This window comes from Durio zibethinus, chromosome 16, assembly GCF_047325235.1.
Source record: "Durio zibethinus cultivar Kanyao isolate XHJ-2024 chromosome 16, ASM4732523v1, whole genome shotgun sequence".
Classification (NCBI taxonomy): domain Eukaryota; kingdom Viridiplantae; phylum Streptophyta; class Magnoliopsida; order Malvales; family Malvaceae; genus Durio; species Durio zibethinus.
This window is the reverse complement of record NC_143177.1, coordinates 16,994,585-17,016,022: the sequence shown is the minus strand read 5'-3', so window position 1 is coordinate 17,016,022 and position 21,438 is coordinate 16,994,585. Positions and strand designations below refer to the sequence as shown.

The 21,438-nt window shown below is 41.8% G+C and overlaps 2 non-coding genes and 2 pseudogenes across 2 annotated transcripts; 3 read left to right on the top strand and 1 right to left on the bottom strand.

Annotated features, from left to right (window-relative positions):
- Positions 1-6,213: 6,213 nt before the first annotated feature.
- LOC149514352 (25S ribosomal RNA) lies at positions 6,214-7,719 on the bottom strand (annotated as a pseudogene).
- Positions 7,720-14,374: 6,655 nt separating this feature from the next.
- LOC149514351 (18S ribosomal RNA) lies at positions 14,375-16,178 on the top strand (annotated as a pseudogene).
- A 263-nt stretch (positions 16,179-16,441) lies between these two features.
- Positions 16,442-16,597, top strand: LOC149514350 (5.8S ribosomal RNA). The gene has a single exon (XR_016328900.1). It is a non-coding gene; the product is annotated as a 5.8S ribosomal RNA (ribosomal RNA).
- Positions 16,598-16,828: 231 nt separating this feature from the next.
- On the top strand, positions 16,829-20,188 carry LOC149514349 (25S ribosomal RNA). Its single transcript, XR_016328885.1, has one exon. It is a non-coding gene; the product is annotated as a 25S ribosomal RNA (ribosomal RNA).
- The last annotated feature ends 1,250 nt before the right edge of the window (positions 20,189-21,438 follow it).

Sequence of the window (21,438 nt, the reverse complement as noted above, 5' to 3'; positions counted from 1 at the left end):
GGCATCACTAAAAACTTATAAGATCCATAGTGGGTAACACAAGCTATCTTAGGCTCATCCTCCTCAACAATTCTGACTTGGTAGTAAGCTAACTGCAACTCTAGCTTGGTGAACCACCTAACTTTTCTAAGCTGGTCATACAAATCTACAATGAGTGGGTTGGGTACTTATTTTTCACTATCAGTTGTTCAGTGCCCTATAATCTATGCATAGTCACAAAGACCTTCCACTAAAACAACATCGGGGCACCAAATGGGGCTTTTGATGGTCTAATGTAACCTACATCAATAAGCTCCTTAAGTTGCTTCCTTAACTTCTTCAACTCTGGGGGTGACATTCAATATAGGGCTCTAGCTGGTGGGATAGCATTCAACACCAGCTCAATTCTATAATCCACCTTTCTCTTTGATGGTAGCCTCTTTGGTAATTCATCAGGCATCAGGTCTCTAAATGACTCTAGCACTTCTAGTACTTCCAAGAGGGTGTTAACACTATTCTACCTAGACTCCTCCATCTTTAAGGCTGCAAAGAAAGTGCCTTCATTTTTGGTCATTCCTTTGGCTAACTATATGGCAAACAGCATCTTGGTACCTGACCCCAATTCTCATATCATTAACACGATGCATTGGTATTAACGGTCCAATATACAAATACAAATTGCAAAAGATACCACAAGTGCACTAATACGATTAAAGACAAGATCATGATCATCTAGAGGAATTACCTCGATTGATTCCTTGCCTTTCCACTCACCAATTATAGCTCCACTCCATGTGCTATGCCAATTATTGGGACCTTTTTAGAGTTATCTATTTTGATCACACTAGCCTCTTTCTACACTTTGAAATTCAACTTCTAGACTGCATCTCCAATTATGAACAAATGAGATGCTCTTGTGTCCACAAGTGCATTTAATTTCCAACCCTCAATCATCATGTCTAGAAATATTAGTCCTTTTTGCTTATGGCATCCTTTGACTTGGACTAAATTTAGCACTATCAAGCCAAGCTTCATGGTCTCCTTCCTTAACCCCTCACCATCCTCCTTGTTAATGGTAGATAGCTTGGTTTTCTTGGGTAAACTCTTGCCAAGTGTGGACTTTCACAAACGTAACAAGTCAATGGCTCACGATCCTTAATGTTCCACTACTTTGGCTTCCACTTCCTATTTGGTGGCTTGCCTTGACCATTTTTGGTCTGTCAACCTTTCTTCCTAGCCTCGAATTGTTAGTCTTTGTCTCTCTTCTTGGACTATCAGTCTTTGCCATTACCTTTTGCCTTGAATGACTCAAACTTCTTTTGTGGCCAGATCTCCACCAAGGATTGAGTAATTATCACTGCTTTGGCCAAATTTGTGACACCCCTTTGTTATAATTCATTCTTGGCCCATGGTTTGAGTCTATCCATGAAACAAAAGAGACCTTTCTCTTCTCCAAGAAATCTAGAGCCTCAATTCTAAAAATCTCTAACATGCTCTTGCACCTCACTTTTTTTACTAAAGCTATGAATTTTTGCCTTTGTCTCATTATTATCATACTCAAGGTAGAACTATTACTTAAATTCTAATTTGAACTCTTTTCAAGTCTAGATAATAGCATTTTCACAGCTTACATCATTACACTTTGATCTTTACCATAACAATGCAGTGTCAACCAAATACATAGAGGTGGTGCTTGCCTTAATGGCATCCTTATCAATGCCCATGGCTCGAAAGTATTGCTCCATTCCCCACAGAAAGTTATCCACATCTTTTGCGACCAAGCTCTCTTATACTTTTTTGGCTTGGAAACTTTTACTTGAGCCTTAGTTGTTATAGCTAACATGCCATTCCTAACGGTTGCCTTGTATGCTGTGAGCTCCCATTTGAGCTCTTTCATCTCCTTGTGCATCACCTCAACCATGGCTTCGAAGGCTTTATTCTTTTGGATGAACATATTGATGGTTTCATTGAGGGCACCATGGAATCCTTCATTGATCAACTCTTTAGTTTCCTTGAACCTCTCTCTAAGGTCTAACATTGTCACTTCACCTTGGCTAAGTGTCCATCTGGGGTCAACATCATGTCTTTCAAGGTAGCCTTCTTTCCCCTTCTATGAGCTAACCTTGGACCTCTAGTTGTTGGATACCAATATCACTTTGAGATGCCATTTCCTCAAATAATTTGAGTGTGAACTAAACATGACCATAAAGTAGAACTTGCTTTGGTACCAACAATAATGGGCCAAGACTCAAGCTCTGACTTATGTAGCTTTATGACCCAAGAATGGATTCATCCAGTGTCCTATATTAGCCTTTAACTGAACTGGTATAGGGACAATCAATACTTTAAGGCCAAATGCCCAAGTTGTTACTAGAGAAGGCTATACATAAAGTGTTTGATGGAAAGTTATAGAGAACAACAGATATAGGAAAGATTAAACTTGTATTACTTAAGTTGTGGTATGTGTATCAAATGTGGGTGAGGAGGCCCTCTATATATAGTTGAAGCCCCCACGAATCAATGGCTAGGATTGACTCAATCCAATGGCTATTATAGAGTCCAAGATTACAAAAAGATTACATGAAATATACATCGAGAGTTCAAACTATACAAGGAACTATACTAACATTGAGAGTCTCCAGATCCTTCCAAAAAATTGTATCTATTAGGTTTGTTTAGGCTTGGTGCTCTATTCGGTTTGTTAGGGCTTAGTGTGCCCACAACTAGGCTTGGTCTACCTGCACCAGGGCCATGTCCATTTGAGGCCCTTCTTGAAATGTTAAGCTTGGTTTGGGGAGCCTACATGGGTGGTTCGGCTAGTTTGGGTGCTTGCACTTGCATTCTGTGCTCCTATTATGAGCCTAAGGCTTGAGTTCTTATCACTAGTGCTTCGACCTTGGTTGTGCACTTGTGGGCTGTGACTAAAGGCCAACATGTCCTGATGGTGGTCAAGAAATGTCCATGTCTCATGATCCATGCACAAGTCCTAAGCTAAATGGGTTGAAAGACATAGCTTCTTCGAGTTGGTATAGGTAAATGATTAGGAAGGATCAAGACCAAGGTCCTCAAAGGAGATACAAGGCCGAAGTGTGTGAACCAGGGCCTAGACTAAGGAGTAAGAGCATGGCAAGGTGAGTAGCCTAGTGCCAAGAATGGGGACTACCAGTTGGAAGGATCTAGAATAACCCAAAAGAGTGGTGAGCATAGGGAGGCACAGAAGGCTCTATATTAGCCTAGAGACAAGCCAAGCATATAGGTGTAAAAGAGTTTGGAAAACCTTGGAGGTAGGCTAAGTGCACGGGCACCAAAGGTTCTAGAAGGGCCAGACACAAGAGTAGTAGCAAGTGCTATAGCTTCCAGACAAGGAAGGCTCTGAAGGCCCTAGCTCTGGGCAAAGTAACAACCAGATAGGAAAGGTTTTGGAACCCACTAGGTGCAGGCACTTAGCGTAAATACTCAAAATTTACTAGACTTGAGGCTTAGTAAAGCGCCTAAAACCAACTGGATTCAACAAAGGCCTTAGCTAACCTAGAAAGTATCTATGGACCATGCAATGGTCTTAAAAGTCTTATTATGGCCACACACTTGGATCAATAAGGGCCATATGTGCTGGGGAGGCTTAAGTATAAATAGGGGTCATCCTTCTCATTTGTAAGAAGTTAGAAGCAATAAGAGAGAAATTAAAAGAACCACGTCATGGTTCGTAAGTTGGTTCAAGCCTAGGGGTTTTTTTTGAGTTAAAGAACAATTTTGGTTCTAGATGGATAGGGTCTGATAGCCAGGGGGACCAGGCCTTAAGGCTTACTAGAGGCCTAAGTCATAGGGAACTAGCCTAGAATAGTGGTATGGGCAATGATCAAAACTCCAAAGGCTGAGGCACATTGTTCATGTTAAGCAAAATTGAACTAAGCCAAGGTGCAAGTGCTAGTGAGCACTTATATGAATTTGCAAGCCATAAAAATGGCATTGGCAAGGCAAAAATATGAAGATGTGCCTGAACCCACCTACTTCTGAATTGTGGTATGTATGGGGCATGGCCTAAGCCCAAGATACCCATAAGTGGTGCGTGGCCAAGCATGTGTCGATGGTTTTTGAGGGAACTACCCGCACAAAAGGTCCAACATGTGCCAATAGTGGTCAAAAGATGTGCTAGTGGTGGTCAAAGCATATGCCAAGACCAAGGGCCAACATGTCGTGATGGTGGTCGAGGCATGTGCATGTGTCATGGTCCACAAGCTGGTCCAGGCCTAAGGGTTTTCTCTAAGTCAAGGAGTAGTTCTAGTTCTAGCGGGATAAGGTTCGATAGCTAGGGGGACCAAGCCTTAAGGCTTATTGGAGGCCTAGGTCATTGGGATCTAGCCTGAGACAGTGGTATGGTTAGTGATCAAGACACTAGAGACTCAGACACAATGTTTATGTTTAGCAGAATTGAACCAAGCCTAGGTGCAGGCATTGTTGAACGCTTAAATTAGAAGCCATAAAATGGCATTGGGATATTAAAAATATGAAGATGTGCCTAAACCCACCTATTACCCAATCATGGTGCACATAGTGCATGGCTGGAGCCTAGGATACACACATGTAGTGCATGCCTAGCATGTGCCAAGACCAAGGGACAACATGTCCCGATGGTGGTTAAAACATGTCCCGATGGTGGTTAAGACATGTGAATGTGTCTCGATCTACAAGCTGGTCTAGGTTTAGGGGTTTCCTTTGAGTTAAGGAGCAATTCTTACTCTAGCAAATCTTGGTCTGAGAACCAAAGAACTAAGCCTTAAGGCCTAATGGAGGCCCACGTCATGGGGAATTAGCCCAAAATAGAGGTATGGGTAGTGATAAAGACTTTAGAGGCTCAGGCATGATGTTCATGTTTTACAAAATTGAGCTAGGCCCAGATGTGGACACCGGTGAGCACTTATATGAATTTACGAGACATAAAAATAGTATTGGCATAGCAAAAATATGAAAATATGCTTGAGCCCACCTACTACTTGATCATGATGTGCGGCCTAGGCCTAGGATACTAGTGTATGGTGCATGGCTTAGCTTGTGCAAATGCTATTTGAGAAAATTGCCCACACAAAAGGCCAAAATGTGTTGATAGTGGTCGAACCATATGCCAAGACCAAGGGCCAAGATATGCTGATAGTGATCGGGGCATGTGCATGTGTTATAGTCAACAGGTTGGTCCTAGCCTAATGGTTCTCCATAATTTAAGAGGTAGTTCTAGTTCTAGTGGGATAGGGTTTGTCAACCTTGGGGACCAGGCCTTGAAGCCTATTGAAGGCCTAAGTCATAAGGAACTAGCCTAGAATAGTGGTATGGATAGTGATCGAGACTCCATAGGCTTAGCCATGATGTTCAAATTCAGTAAAATTGAGCTAAGCCTAGGTGTGGCACTAGTGAGTGATGCACTAGCACACAGTCAGACCTAGGTGCAAGCATGGATGATTGAGGTGTGGGTGCATGGTTAGACCTAGGTGTAGGCATTCTTGAACATAGTCCTAGAATGATCCAATTTATAGGCTTTTAGAAGGCCTAGTACTAAAGCTCAATCTTTCATAAGCTAGAATTATGCTGAGCACTTGAGTTTTATATGCTGACTTAAGCAAATGGAGTCAATTCCCTACCCAAGGGCACATGAAGTTTAGCATAAGACTAGAGCCCATGACACATGCACCTAGTGTCACATGGTGTTGAAGGTGATTGAGGGGCAGACAAGTGCCTTGCGTGAGAGGTTCATAGTACACATGTCACAGCAAGTGCCAGCATCTACCCAGAGGTGTTTGATGCAACAACCTATACCAAGGGCCTGCTTGCTCTGACAATGGTTAAGGAATTGCCTGCACCAAGTGCTAGCATCTGGCGATGATGTCTGCAGCAATAATGGCCTAGCATCTATTGATGGTGTTGGATGTGATTGCCCACCCCAACCAAGGGCTAGATGCTATCGATGGTGTTTGAGGTAACAATCTGCACCAGAGGCCAGTGTGTGTCGATAGAGTTCAAGGTAAGTACCCATACCAAGGGTAAGCCCACACCAAGGGTGAGCCCATCACTGTAACAAATATGAAGGGCATTTAGTTATTAATTGCTTGGACACTCAAGGGAGGGATGTCATCACTAGGTTAAATTAGCTGCAATAGAGAATACTATTCATCTCTAACCCTAAAGGTGTGCGATCTAAAAAGATGAAGTGATAGGACTTCAATGGGTATGGTGGGGATGAGGAACAAGCCAAAGTAACAAAGGGCTAAATCTCAATGGATCATGAGAGCAAGGCCACTCTACCACTTTACAATACCCTGTTAGGTATTTAAATCATTTGTAAAGGATTCTACCCATCGTTCGATGGGAATTTAGCTTTGAAGAGGCCCACGCAACTTGTCTACAATGAGGAGTGCACCTACAACATATGCTTTTATGGTTTATGGGCCCCTTAGTATTGGTTGGCAATCAGGCAATGGGTGCATGCATCGCTTCTAGTCTAGATTCTAATTTAAAGGCATTCAGTCATAATCCAATGCATGGTAGCTTTGTGCCACTAACCTTTCAACCAAGTGTGATGACCAATTGTGCAAGTCAACGATTCCTTTCATACTAGGTTGGATTACTATTGTAATGTTACCATCAATAGGGTAAAACTAACTCATCTCATGATGATCTAAACCCAATTCATGTTCTATATTTATGGATGAACAATCCAACTCTTGGTGAATTTTACTTCATAATGATAGGAAGAGCCAACATCAAAAGATCAAAAAGCAATGTTGCTATGAATGCTGGGCTGCCACAAGCTAGTTATCCCTATGGTAACTTTTTTGACACCTTTAGCTTTAAATTCTAAATGTCTAAATGATAAATAAGCCATGCTTTCATGGTTTGCATTCATACTAAAAATCAAACTTAAATAACCTTTTACCTTTTTGCTCCATGCAAGATTTATGTTCTCGTTAAGCTTGTCTTAGTACACCTATGTTATCTTTTAACAGATGTGCCACCCTAGCCAATCTCCCCACCCAACAATGTCTTTCGCCTAGATCAATTGACTAAGGCAAGCCTTGGGTCCAAAAGAATGGGTTATGCCTCACCTCTGATTCATGAAATAAGTAAAATAATGTTAAAAGTAGTGGTATTTCAATTAGGCTCAAGGGCTCCCACTTATCCGACACCTCTCAAGTCATTTCACAAAGTTGGACTAGAGTTAAGCTCAATAAGGTCTTTTTTCCCTGTTGATTCTACCAAGCCCATTCGTTTGGCTATTGTTTTGCTAGATAGTAGATAGGGATAGTGGGAATCTCGTTAATCCATTCATGCATGTCACTAATTACATGATGAGGCATTTGGCTACCTTAAGAGAGTTATAGGTACTCTCACCATTTACCCATGCTTTGTTGAATTTATTCACTTTGACAATCAAAGCACTAGTCAATCACATTGTGTGAGCATCTATAGGGACCATCGTAATGCTTTGTTTTAATTAAACAATTGGATTTCCCTTGTTTGTACCAGTTTTGAGTTGACTATTTATTGCTTATGAAAGGCCCATAAGGGAGCCATTCATAGTCCATCCCCTAACCAGCATATGGTGACCTACTCTCATCGTGGGAGTAGCTCTAGCAATACACTAATAGCATATTGGTTTGGGGTTGGGTCCCCTATACCTAACCTTTAAAGCCAATCCTTTTCCCGAGGTTATAGATCCATTTTATTGACTTCCACTACCTATATTGTTCCATCGACTAGATGCTATTCACCTTGGAGACCTGATGCAATTACGAGTATGATCAGGTGTGGATAGCACTCGATCATTTAGATTTTCAAAGGCTTTTTGGGGGCACACTAGACACCACACAACTTGCGATGCTTTTCCAGCCACCAGACCCTACCTTTGGCTGAGCCATTTCCAAGTTAAGTAGGCCATTAAACAAAAAAGATAACTCTTCTTGAAGCCCTTACCGATATTTTTAGACTCTCTAACATTGCTATTAGCTACAATGTCTCGATTTAGTATTTTTAACTTGATTCCATTTTGAATCTTGCACTGGATGTGCTATTAGACAGGCTTTCCCCATCTCTTAGGATTGATAACCCAAGTGTAGGTGCCATTCACATGGAACTTTTCCAGTTTTAGGCTTAAGCACCATCCCATGACACATGTATGAGCTTAGCCAGGCAAAGGGACTTTTATGATTGACAAGAAAGGATCGTGCGATTGCCAAATACCTAAAGAGATATTGCTAAAAAAAGCCTGGATCATAGCTTCTGTTTGCGTAACCCTAGGGAGCCACTGCTAGATTCATAGACTTGGTTTGAGGTCTGGGGTAGCATTAGCAAAGGTTTCATGGGCCAGGGGCTTAAGCCTAGCAACCATGCAACCTTAGGCTAGAAACTTCTGTCCATCTGCTTAAGTTAGCCTCTTTTTCAACTTTGTGTCGAATGCTTATGTCGAGCACTCCATTGGCACCTTAGAAGCTTAGGAGAAAGCTAGGAATGAGACATAAAGCAATTGTATTTCAATTTACTTGAAGCTAGGTACAATTGCTCAATGACCTGACAATGACTCCTATGTCTATCCCTAAGTCTCTAATATGGCTAAGTCTATGACATAGTTCCTCTTACTTTTCTCTTTTTTCTTCTCTTATGAACTACAAATGAAGGGGAGGGCCCTTATTTTTCTTAGGCCTCCATAGCATAAATGGCCCTTATTGATCCAAATGTTCAACCCTCATAGGCCTTATAAGCCTTTCCATAGCCCATAAACACATCCTAGGTTAGCTAAGGCCTTTGTAGAATCAAGCTTGTTTTAGGCTCTCTGCTCAGCCTTAGGTCTAGAAGAGTCTAGGCACTCCTACTAAGTGCCCACACCTAGGGGCTTCTAGAACCTTTCCTATCTAGTCATTGTTTCACCTACAACTAAGGCCTTGTAGAGCCTTCTTCATCTAGGTGCTATAGTACTTACTACTATTCCCACACCAGGCCATTTTGGAATCTTCAATGCCTATGCACTTGGCTCGTCTGTAGGCTAATCTAGAGCCTTATGGGCCTGTCTAACTAGGCCACTCTTCTAGGATGTTCTAGATCATTCCAATGAGTAGTCCCCATTCTTAGCACTAGGCTGCTCACCTTGCCATGCTTTTACACCTTAGCCTAGGCTCTGGTATGCACACTTGGGCCTTGTATGTGCCTTTAAGACCTTGGTCTCGATCCTTCTCGATCTTTTTGCTCCATCAACTTCAACAAGCTACGTCTTGTAACCTTCTAGGTTGAGGACTTATGCATAGACTGTGACATTCTCCCCCACCTATTCTAACAATGCTCTTGTTGCTAGGGGATGTCATTTTTTCATTGCATGTAGACACTAGATCAATGTCTGACTTTTGTCTTGATGGTCATTGGCACACGATAGTTTTTAGCAAATAATGGTTCTTAGAGCACCTGCATAATTGTCCCTTGCTCTAATCATGATAACAACATTGTTCCCATGCAACCGTGCTTGTCAAAGCATGCAGTACCTTAGTTTGTGACATGCCATAACTCTCTTCCCACACTCAATGGGCCTTTTGGGGCATGCAACACTCATATCATGTAGGCTTCCATGAATCCTGGCTTGTTGAACTATTAATGCCTCTATGTCTGATGTGCCATTACCCTTCACTCGACTTTTACCTTTGGATTTTACCCTTCTTTGGACTCCTCTCATGTAGAGTCTAGCACTTGTATGTAATCCTTGGTGTCCTCAAACTGACTTTCATGGATGACAACCTCTCTTTCAAACTAGCCTTTCTCCCTTTGCACATGAGTGGGTAACCATCATCCACATCACCAATGCACTCAACCACAAACATGAAGCTTGAACTAAGGATCTCCTGCATATTCTTATGAGTACTCAAGCATCTTTATGCCCTGTTTTGGCACTGACAACCAATAATGCATGCACCATGCAACCTCACATGTAAGCTATCATCACAAGTAACACACTAGCATGTAAGCTACCTGCATAACTCAAACTAACATTAACACTAATCATCATGAAGGTTCTGATCCCTCTTGGTTGAAACTTGCATTGATACCAACTATCATGGGTCGAAGGCTTAAGCCTAACACTTGTGTGACTTTAAGCTAGAAACTACCATCCGTGTGCCTAAGTCAACCTCTTTTTTAACTCTATGCTGAACACTTATGCCATGCATTCCATTGGCTCCTTAGGAGCTTGAGAGAAAGCAAAGAAAGAAAGTTGAAGCAATTGTAATTTCTATTTACTTGATGCTATGTACAATTGCTTAATGACCTTACAATGACTCCTATGTCTATCCCCAAGTCTTTAATATGGCTAAGCCTATGACTTGGTTCATTTTACTTTTCTCTTGTTGCTTCTCTTGTTAACTACAAATGAAAGGGAGGGCCTTTATTTATACATGAGCCTCCCCAGCATATATGCCCCTTATCGATCCAAATGTGTGGCATTTATAAGCCTTCTAGACCCTTCCATAGCCCTTAGACACTTCCTAGGTTGGCTAAGGCCTTTGCAGAATCTAGCTTTTTCTAGGCTTCCTGCTAAGCCTTAAGTTTGGAAGAGTCTAGCACTTCCACTGAGTGCCTTGTCTATTGGGTTCGAGAACCTTCCTTCTCTGGTCACTATTTTACTTGTAGCTAAGGCCTTCCAGAGCCTTTCTTGTCTAGGCACTATAGTACCTATTACTATTTATATGCCAGGCTATTTTGGAACCTTCAGTGCTTGTGCATTTAGCTAGCCTCTGGGTTTCTCTAGACTCTTCTGTGTCATGCACCTTACCTACCTCTAGGCTAATCTAGAGCCTTCTGTGCCTATTTACCTATGCCACTCTTTTGGAGAGTTCTAGATCCTTCCAATGAGTAGTCCCTATTCTCAACACTAGGCTACTCACCTCACCATGCTCTCGTACTTTAGCCTAGGACCTGGTCCACACACTCTAGCCTCGTACGTGCTTGAAGGACCTTAGTCTTGATCCTTCCCGGTCCTTTGCCCACACCAACTTAAACAAGCTACGTCTCTCAACCCTTTTAGCTTGGAACTTGCGCATGGATCATGACATTCTCCCCCACTCATTCTAACGACATACTTATTGCTAGAGGATGTCTTTCCTTTACCTCATGTTCATGCTAGATCACTATCTTACTCTCATCTTGATCATCCTTGGCACATGATGGTTTTTGCTACATCATGGATTTCAGTACACTTTTATAGTCATCCCTTGCTTTGGTCGTGATCCCAATGTAGTTTCCATGAAACCATGCTTGAGAAATTATGCAATGTTTTAGCTAGTGAAATGCCATTACCTTCTTCCCACAATCAATGGGCCCTTTAGGGCATACAGTGCTTATGCCATGTAGGCTTCCATGAATCTTGGCTTGTTGAAACATGTAGTGCCTTTATGTCTGACATGCCATTACTTTTTCTTTTGTACCATGGGATCCTTACCCTCTTCCCATGCTCAATGGGCCCTTTAGGATGTGCAGCGAACATAGGAATAAGGCATGCAGTGCTCACATCTAGGCCATTACCCTTTCTTCAACAAACCATCCATCTCCTGGGTTGATGGCTTTCTGCAGCCACACTCTCTTTGCTTTCATTAAGAGCCTGAGAGATCCCCTTTTTTAGGCTTAATTGCCATCGCAACCCTTCCTATTGGACTCTCCCTAAGTTCTCACAATGGCTCTAGGCTTGTTTTGCTATGGGTTTTCCTTAGCCTTATGCGATATGGAGCATAAGAAGCAGCTAAAGGATATGGTCACAATACCTTTGTCCTAGACCAAACCATTTGTCTTTGCCTTCCAATGTTGTGGTTCTTCATTGGCCTCCTTTTCACCAAAAGAACTACTACTCTCATCTCTCCCACTCAAGCTTATACCCTTGGGCTTAGATCTTACCCTAGGCTATAGAGACTTAGTACATTTAGCCTCAACCACTAACTCAGCAATGGCAATACTCCTACTTCAAGTCCCATAACCTATTACTTCACTCGACTCTTACCTATGGCTTTTACCCTTTTCTAGAATCCTCTACCTCTCATGTAAAGTCTAACACTTGTATGCGATCCTTGCTGTCCTCAAATTGGCTTTCATGGATGATAACCTTTCCTTTGAACTAGCCTTTCTCCCCTTGCACACATAGGTGGGTGGCCCTTTTGCACATAACTCGTTCACTCAACCATAAACATGAAGCTTAAACTATGGATCTCCCACACATCCTTATGTACACTCAAGCATCCTTGTGCCTGACTCTTGGCACTAATAACCAACAATACCCTCACCATACAACCCCACATGCAAGCTATCATCACAAGCAGTACACCAGCATGCAAGCTACCTGCACAACTCAATTCGACATCAATACTAGTCATAACAAAGGTTTTGATCCCCGTCAATTAGAACCTACTTTGATACCAATTGTCATAGGTTGGGGGCATAAGCCTAGCACTACTAGAACCCTTGGCTTGGACCAACTTATGGACCATGACACATACACATGCCTTGACCACCATCAAGACATATTGGTCCTTGGTGTCAGCATATGTTTTAACCACCATTGACATATGCTGGCCCTTTGTGCAAGTAGTTCCCTTGAACACCATTAGCACATGTTAGGCCACTTTTCACGTATGGGTATCCTAATCCCGAGTCACGCATAATTCATACCAGACCGAGTATTTGGTGGGTTCAAGCACATCTTCATATTTTTGTCATGCCAATGCCTTTTCTGGCTTGTAAATTCATATAATGGTCCCCTAAGCCTTCTTGTGTTGTTTCATGACAAGATGTCTCATTTTCTATATTTCATGATTTTTTAAATTTTTTGTAGTTTGGGATTTTTTAAAATTTTTTTTAGATAGAGTTTTGGCTCCAAATTTGGTATAGGTGATCCTTGTATTTTTGTTGGCATGTACAAAAAAATTCAACTAAAAAAATCAAAGTCTAGAAGATTTCGTGGCCATTTGAAAAAAGCATCCCCATTTCATAAACTCGAATAGCTATTGGCTGCAAACCTATAAAAACTCTTATGCTCTTTAAGGGGGTGTGAGTTATCAAGATTCTTTTGGGGATAGGGGGCCAATGTAAAGTTCAAGGACCAGTACCTATCGCACATCATGTGCACACACCCCCCAGACCTCTACCTCTAATCACCAAAACCCTAATGCCACTGGTTAGGTTTTTCGGTGATGCTCCAGCAATGGTACCCTAGGTAAAAAACTATAGCAACTAAGCCCAACATGTGCACCATGGCCTAAAATCAAACTTCGACCTAGGCCTCGACCATCAATAGCACTTGCTGGCACATGGTGTGGGCTCATGCCTCGACCATCATTGACATAAGCTAGCCATTGGTATGGGCACTTGCCTAAAACACATCGGCAAAAGCTAGCCCTTGGTACGGGCGCTTGCCTTGACCACCATTGGCACATGCATGCTTCGATCAACATTGACAAAATCTGAAACTGGTGCAGGGACATGCCTTGATCTATATCAATAGAAGATGGCCTTTCGTCTAAGCAGTTGCCTCAAACACCATTAGCACATCTTGGCCCTTGGTATACGTTGTTGCCTTGAATATCATCAACACATGCTGGCCCTTGGTGCATACACCTGTGAACCCTCAATGTGAAATACATCTATTTCAAAAAAGTGTCCTCATTTCAAACACTTTAATGTCTACTACTAACATATTTGTAAATCTCTCATGCTTTTTAGGGGGTGGTTGTTTGGGCTTCCCCTCTCCCCCTCTAGGGTAATAGGTGTGCATGATGGGCCTGTCATTGCGTACATCCATAATAATATCCCTAGAGCAAAATCTAGGTTGTGCATGCCTTTTGGCCATTTTGTTCAATGACTGGTTGCTCTAGTGACCATAGGCACCCATGGCCCTGACTAATTGATGCACATGCAAAAAAAGGGCTTGACTGTGTTGAGCTCAAGCTTGTGGCTCGGTTGTGCATGTTGGTAGGCTTCATGCTCGATGCATCAAACTGTCGACCTGTTATCCTCTTCAATCTCCCCCCATGTGGTCATTCTACCTTGGGGGTGCAATTGAGATCCTATGCCGCATATCTAAATCGATGGAAACTAGATGTCTTACCATCCTTCGTCCATCTTGTGTCCATAGGGGCTACAAGTAGACCTCAATCATGTCCCATGTCCTATGTGTTCCACCCAAAACTCCATGGCCACATTGGTGCATTAGTGTTCAATTATGCTCTCAGATGCAGACTATTTTATGGGCACGGGTTCTTAGCCCTTGTTTGTCAGTGCTATACATTCCATGTGCTCAACATGTACAATGCTTGTGCTCTAAGTTGGCTCTCTCAACACTCAATTGTTGCATTAAGGCCTATGTGGTACCAATGTCTTGAAGGAATGCTACATGGTTGACCCTGCCAATAGTCATATGCTTGTCTTAAAGATTAAGCCATGCATGTGTAAGTATGAACTAATTCAAACTGTGAAACTACGAATGGCTCATTAAATTAGTTATAGTTTGTTTCATGTTATCTACTACTTGGATAATGATAGTAATTTTAAAGCTAATACTTGCAACAAACCCCAACTTCTAGAAGGGATGCATTTATTAGATAAAAGGTCGATGTGGCATTTGCCCATTGCTCTAATGATTCATGTAATTCAATGGATTGCACGACCTTTGTGCTGGTGACGCATCATTCAAATTTTTACCTTATCAACTTTTAATGGTATGATAGTAGCCTATAATGGTGGTGATGGGTGATAAAGAATTATGGTTGAATTTTGAAGAAGGAGCCTAAGAAACAACTACCACATCCAAGGAAAGTAGCAGGCATGCAAATTACCCATTCCTGACATGGGGAGTTAGTGATAATAAATAACAATACTAGGCTCAATAAGTCTAGTACTTGGAATGAGTATTATCTAAATCCCTTAAAAAGGATCCATTGGACGGTAAGTTTGGTGCTAGCAGTTGTAGCAATTCTAACTCTAATAGTGTTTATTAAGTTGTTATAGTTAAAAAGGTCATAGTTGAAACTAGGGTTAAGTTATTCGATCTGCTTTATGGTGAGCACCAATTTACTCATCCCTACTATCGGTGTTGCACTTCTAGCCTTAATTGGCTAGGTCATTCCTCTAGTGTTGTTACTTTGAAGAAATTAGAGTGCTCAAAGTAGGCCTACACTTGTATACATTAGCATGGGATAATATCCTAGGATTTTGGTCCTATTGTTATGGCCTTTGGGATCGGAGTAATGATTAATAAAGATAGTCAAGGGCATTTGTATTTCATAGTTAGAGGTGAAATTCTTGGATTTATGAAAGATGAACAACTGCGAAAGCATTTGCCAATGATGTTTTCATTAATCAAGAAAGAAAATTGGTGGCTTGAAGTCAATAAGATATCATCCTAGACTCAACCATAAATGATACCGACCAGGGATTGATGGATGTTGCTTTTAGAACTCCACAAACACTTTATACGAAATCAAAGTCTTTAGGTTCTAAGGGGAGTATGGTTGCAAGGCTAAAACTTAAAGGAATTGATAGAAAGGCACCACCAAGAGTAGAGCCTACAGTTTAATTTGACTCAACATGAGGAAGATTACCAGGTCTAGACATAGCAATGATTGATAAACTAAGAGCTTTTTCTTGATTCTATGGGTGGTGGTCTATGGTCATTCTTAGTTGATGGAGCGATTATGTCTGATTAATTTCTTTAATGAATGAGGCCTCAGCTTGTTAACTAGCTACGCAAAGGTGATCTTTCCTGGCTAGCTTCTTAGAAAGACTATGGCTGCTTAAGCCAAGGAGGTTTGAGGTAATAATAGGTTTATGATGCCCTTAGATGTTTTGGGCTACCCGTGCACTACACTAACGTATTCAACGAGTCTATAGCCTTGGCTAATAGGCCTAGGTAATATTTGAAATTTGATTATGATAGGTATATATCATTGCAATTGTTGGTCTTTAACAAGGAATTTCTAGTAAGTGTAAGTCATCAGCTTACGTTGACTATGTCCCTGCCCTTTATACATCGCCCATCACTTCTACCAATTGAATGTTTTCGTGAAGTGTTCAGATCATGGTAACATGGATGGTTTGCTGCCCATGACGTCACAAGATGTTCACTGAACCTTATCATTTAGAGGAAGGAGAAGTCATAAAAGGTTTTCATAGATGAAGCTGTGGAAGGATCATTATCGAAACTCACACAATGGATGACCCACAAATGCATTAATGAAACACCAAAAAGGTGAGGGAGCTGGCAAGTGCGATAGTCACTTGGTTCTACCTCTAGGGTGGATGAAATGATTGGCATCATCTCTCGCTACTGAATAATGAACCCTCAGTGTGAATCATACCAAGGAACTAGAATAAACAAGAACATGTGTGTCGTTGCCATCCCATTTATGGTGCAAACGATGATGGCACTATGACTCTTTTTGTCATGAAAAACCAAAATGACACTCGATAATGGATATCTTGGCTCTCACATCGATGAAGAACATAGCAAAATGTAATACTTGGTGTGAATTGTAGAATTGCATGAACCATCAAGTATTTGAATGCAAGTTACACCCTAAGTCATTAGGCTAAGGGCATGCCTGCCTTGGTGTCATGCATTGTCACCCCCTCTAACCCTCTATCCATTAGGCTCATGGGAAGGAGGGAGAAAGATGGCTTCCATGATCTTTCTAGTCATGGTTGGTCTAAAAGTGAGTCCCCAATAACGATAGCACCGTGATCGTCGGTGGCAAAGCTTCAGCATGCCTCGTCTCTAGTGATGCACACTCATTACCCATCTAGACCCCATCAAACCTCCCATATCACTCAATCAATGCTTGCATTGTGACCCTAGGTCTAGTGAGATTACTTGTTGAGTTTAAGAACATCAATAAGTGGAGAAAAAGAAACTTACCAGGATTCCTCTAGTAATGACAAGCGAACCAAGAATAACCCAGCTTAAGAATCGAGTGCCCTCAGCATCCAAATTATAGTCTGGAAAAGTTTCCTTAGTGGTGGATCAGGCCAAGTCCTTTGGAATGGGGCATCAAAGAATGTGAGAGCCCCATTATGTCAAGACCCTATCACACCATGAGGCATTGTCTGTGAGTTAGGTTGTTAGGGAATATAGCCCCAATCGAGTGGTAAATTTCATCCATGGTTGAATATGGGTGAGAGATCGGTAACGATCAAGTACTACAAGGGAAAGAGGAAAAAGACTTTGAAAATAAAGTTAAAGAGTGCTTGAAATTATTGGAAAGGAAGTGGATGGACACCGATGATGCGCCCTAATAGGATGTGGATTTGTGGCAGTCGGTCCAACGATCATTTCAGGGCATGGATTGATGTGGGTCACGATGGCAGCCAAAGCCTTGGCTTTCGATATGCCCACGTAGACATTGCCATTGTGATTATGAAATGTAACACACATCGTCTTGGCGTGCCTTGGTATTGGAGTGCTCTTGGCATTAGCTTGCAAACTCTCCATCTAGCCTATCCTGAAACATGGAACAAAGAGTTTGACATGTCTATGAGTTAATGGGCTAGGAAACCTGTAAGATGCAAGGAGGCTAATTGGTGGGATCCCTCGTAAGTGCACCACTGACCGACCTTGATCTTCTAAGAAGGGTTCGAGTGTGAATATGCCTATTGAGACCTAAAAGATGGTGAACTATGCCTAAGCAGGGCAAAGCTAGAGGAAACTTTAGTGGAGGCTCGTAGTAATTCTGACATGTAAATCATTCGTCTGACCTATGTATAGGGGTGAAAGACTAATCAAACCATCTAGTAGCTAGTTTCCTCTGAAGTTTCCCTTAAGATAGCTAGAACCCTTAGCAAGTTCTATTGGGTAAAGCCAATGATTAGAGGCATAAGGGGCACAACACCCTTGACCTATTCTCAAACTTTGAATAAGTTGGTATGGCTACTTCAGTGAACCGCACCAATGAGAGCTCCAAGTTGGCCATTTTTGGTAAGCAAAATTTATAATGCTTGATGAACTGAAAGGAAGGTTATGGTGCCCAATTGCACGATAACCTAGAACCGACAAAGGGTGTTGGTTGATTAAGATAGTATGATGGTGGTCGTGAAAGTCAAAATCCACTAATAAGTGTGTAACAACTCACCTGCTGAATCAACTAGCCTTCAAAAATAGGTGGCACTTAAGCACACGGCCTATACTTAATTGTCAAGGCAAGGACTAGGCCCCAATGAGTAAGAGGACATGGTGTCACTACAAAACCCAGGGTACAAGCTCGGGTAAAGTGGCCATTAGTGCAGATCTTGATGGTAGTAGCAAATATTCAAATGAGAACTATAAAGGCCAAAGAGAGAAAAGGTTTAATGTGAACAACACTTGCACTTAGGTTAGTTAGTCCTAAGAGACGAAGGAAGCCCATCTGATAGTGTATGTAGTGCAAGCTTCAAAAGGGAATTGGGTTAAAATTCTTGAATCAGGAAGTGATAGCTGACAACAACAGTAGAGAGTCTAGAGACATCAATAGTGGCCTCAGAAAGAGCTATCTTTTCTATTTAATGGCTTGCCCACCCTAAAAATGGCTCAGCCAGTGGCTAGAAAAGCATCACACGTCACTTGGTGTTTGGTATAACCCTAACAACCCTTGAAAATCTAAAGGACTGAGTGCTATCCAGGCTTAATTGCTCTTATAACCACATCAGGTCACCAAGGTGAACAGCCTTTGGTAGACGAAATAATGTATGCAAGGAAAGTTGGTAAAATAGATCTGTAACATTAGGAAAAAGGATTGGCTCTGAGAGCTGGTCACAAGGTCCTAGTTGTGAACCCATGGCTATCGGTGCACTACTCAAGCTACTCCCATGATGAGAATGGGTCATCACAGGCCAGTCAGGGGGTGAACTAGGAACAACTCTCTCAAGGGCCTTCCCTAGGGAATAGTCGACTCATAACTGGTATAGGCAAGGGGAATCCAATTGTTTAATTAAAACAAAGCATTACAATGATCTTTGTAGATGCTCACATAATGTGATTTCTACCTACCCCTTTGAATGTAAAAGTGAAGAAATTCAACCAAGCATGAGTAAACGATGAGAGTAAGTAGGATTCTTTTAAGGTAGCCAAATGCCTTATTATCTAATTAGTGACAGGTATGAATGGATTAATGAGATTCCCCCTATCCTTGTCTACTATGTAGTGAAACCACAGCTAAGGGATGGGCTAGATAGAATCAACAGGGAAAAAAAACCCTATGGAGCTTGACTCTAGTCTGATGTTGTGAAATAACTTGAAAGGTGTAGGATAAGTGGGAGGCTTCAGGTGAAATTGAAATACCACTACTTTTAATGTTATTTTGCTTGTTTTGTGAATTAGATGTGGGGCACGACCTTTTTTTTGGACCTAAGGCTAGACTCAGTCGGTCGATCTAGGTAGAAGACATTGTTAGGTGAGGAGTCTAGCTAAGGCAGCACATCTATTAAAAGATAACACAAGTGCCCTAAGATGAGCTTAACAAGAACAAAAATTTTACATGGAACAAAAGGGTAAAAGCTCATTTGATTCTAATTTCTAATAGGAATATGAACCGTGAAAGTGTGGCCTATCGACCCTTTAGACCTTTGGAATTTGAAGCTAGAGGTGTCAAAAAAGTTACGATAGGGATAACTTCCTTATGACAATCAAGTGTTCATAGTGATGTTGCTTTTTGATCCTTTGAAGTTGGCTCTTCTTATCATTATGAATTAGAATTCATCAAATGTTGGATTGTTCACCCATAAATTGGAAACATGAGTAGGGTTTAGACCATTATGAGATAGGTTAATTTTACCCTATTGATGGTAGTGTTGCAAGAGTAATTTAACCTAGTACGAAAAGAATCATTGATTCGTACAATTGGTCATTGTGCTTGGTTGAAAAGCTAGTCGTAAAAAGCTACCATGTGCTAGATTATGATTGAATGCCTCTAAGTCAAAATCTAGGCTAGAATTAATGCACGCTCCTATCACCCGATTGCTAACCCACAATAAGGGCCCATGGCCCCCAAAGGCACGTGTCATAGGTGTAGCCCTCGTAGCTGACAAGCCATGAAGGTCTCTTTGGAGCTCAATTCCTACTGAGTAATGGGTGGAATCTGTTATAGATGACTTAAATATTTGATAGGGTATTGTAAGTGGTAGAGTGGCCTTACTACCATGATCCACTGAGATTCAGCCCCTTCTTACTTCAATTTGTCTTTTCCTCCCCTCAATACCCTCTGAAGTCCTTTTACTTCATTTTTTTACATCGCATCGTTCTGAGGTTAGGGATGGATGGTGTTCTCTATTGCAACTAATTTGGTCAAGCGATGACATCCCTTCTTCAAGTGTCCAAGTAAATGACAATCAAATGCCTTCGGTATTCATTATAGGATGGGCTCACCTTTGATGTAGGCACTTGCCTCAAACTCTACTGGCCCTTAGTGTGGGTTGTTCCCTCGAATACCATTGATAGCATTTGGCCCTTAGTTGGTGTGGGCAATCACATTGAACACTCTTGGTAGATGCTAGCCTATTTTTAGCTCAAACATCATCGATAGAAGTTGGCCTCTTGGTGCCTCAGACACCATCACTAGATGCTGGCACTTCATGTGTGCACTTACCTTGACCACTATCGCTATAAGCAAGCCTTTGGTTGGTGTTGGTTGTTACCTTAGACACCTCTTTGGCAAATGTTGGTGTCACTTGGGTGTAGTGTAGGCATGTTTTGGGTATGGTCCCAGTTTTACGGGCAAGCCTAAATATTGGGCAGGCGGTCCTGATACTTCTACCATGTTTATTGGATGACCTCCCACCTTTGTCTCTAGTGCTCGAGCCTTAGCCATTAGGGCATGGTCCTTAGCTCTTGGTGTGCCTGTTGGGGGTGTGACACTAGTACTTAGTGTGGCATGTGTACTGTAACCCTCCCACCCAAGGCACTTGTCTACCTCTTGATCACCATCAGAGTGTGTAACAACTCACTTGCCAAATCAACTAGCCTCAAAAATGAATGTTGCTTAAAAGCATAACTATACCCAATCGTTGAGGCAAGGACCAAGCCTCGATGAGTAAGAGGGCATGATGGTTGTCACAAAACCCAGTGCGTGAGCTCAGACAAAGTGATCGTTGAAATAGATCTTGGTGGTAATAATAAATATTCAAATGAGAACTTTAAAGGCCGGAAAAGGGATAGGTTCCATGTGAACGGCACTTGCACATGGGTCAATTGATCCTAAGAGATGAGAGAAGCCTATTTGATAGCACGTCTAGCATGAGCTTTGAAAGGGAATCAAGTTAAAATTCCTGAATCAAGATGGAACAGCTGATGACAACATTAAGGAGTCTGAAGATGTTAGTGGGGGCCTTAGGAAAAGTTCTCTTTTCTGTTTAATGGCCTACCCATCCTAGAAATGGCTCAACCAAAGGTAGGTCTAGCAATTGGAAGAGCATTGCTTGTTGCATGGGGTC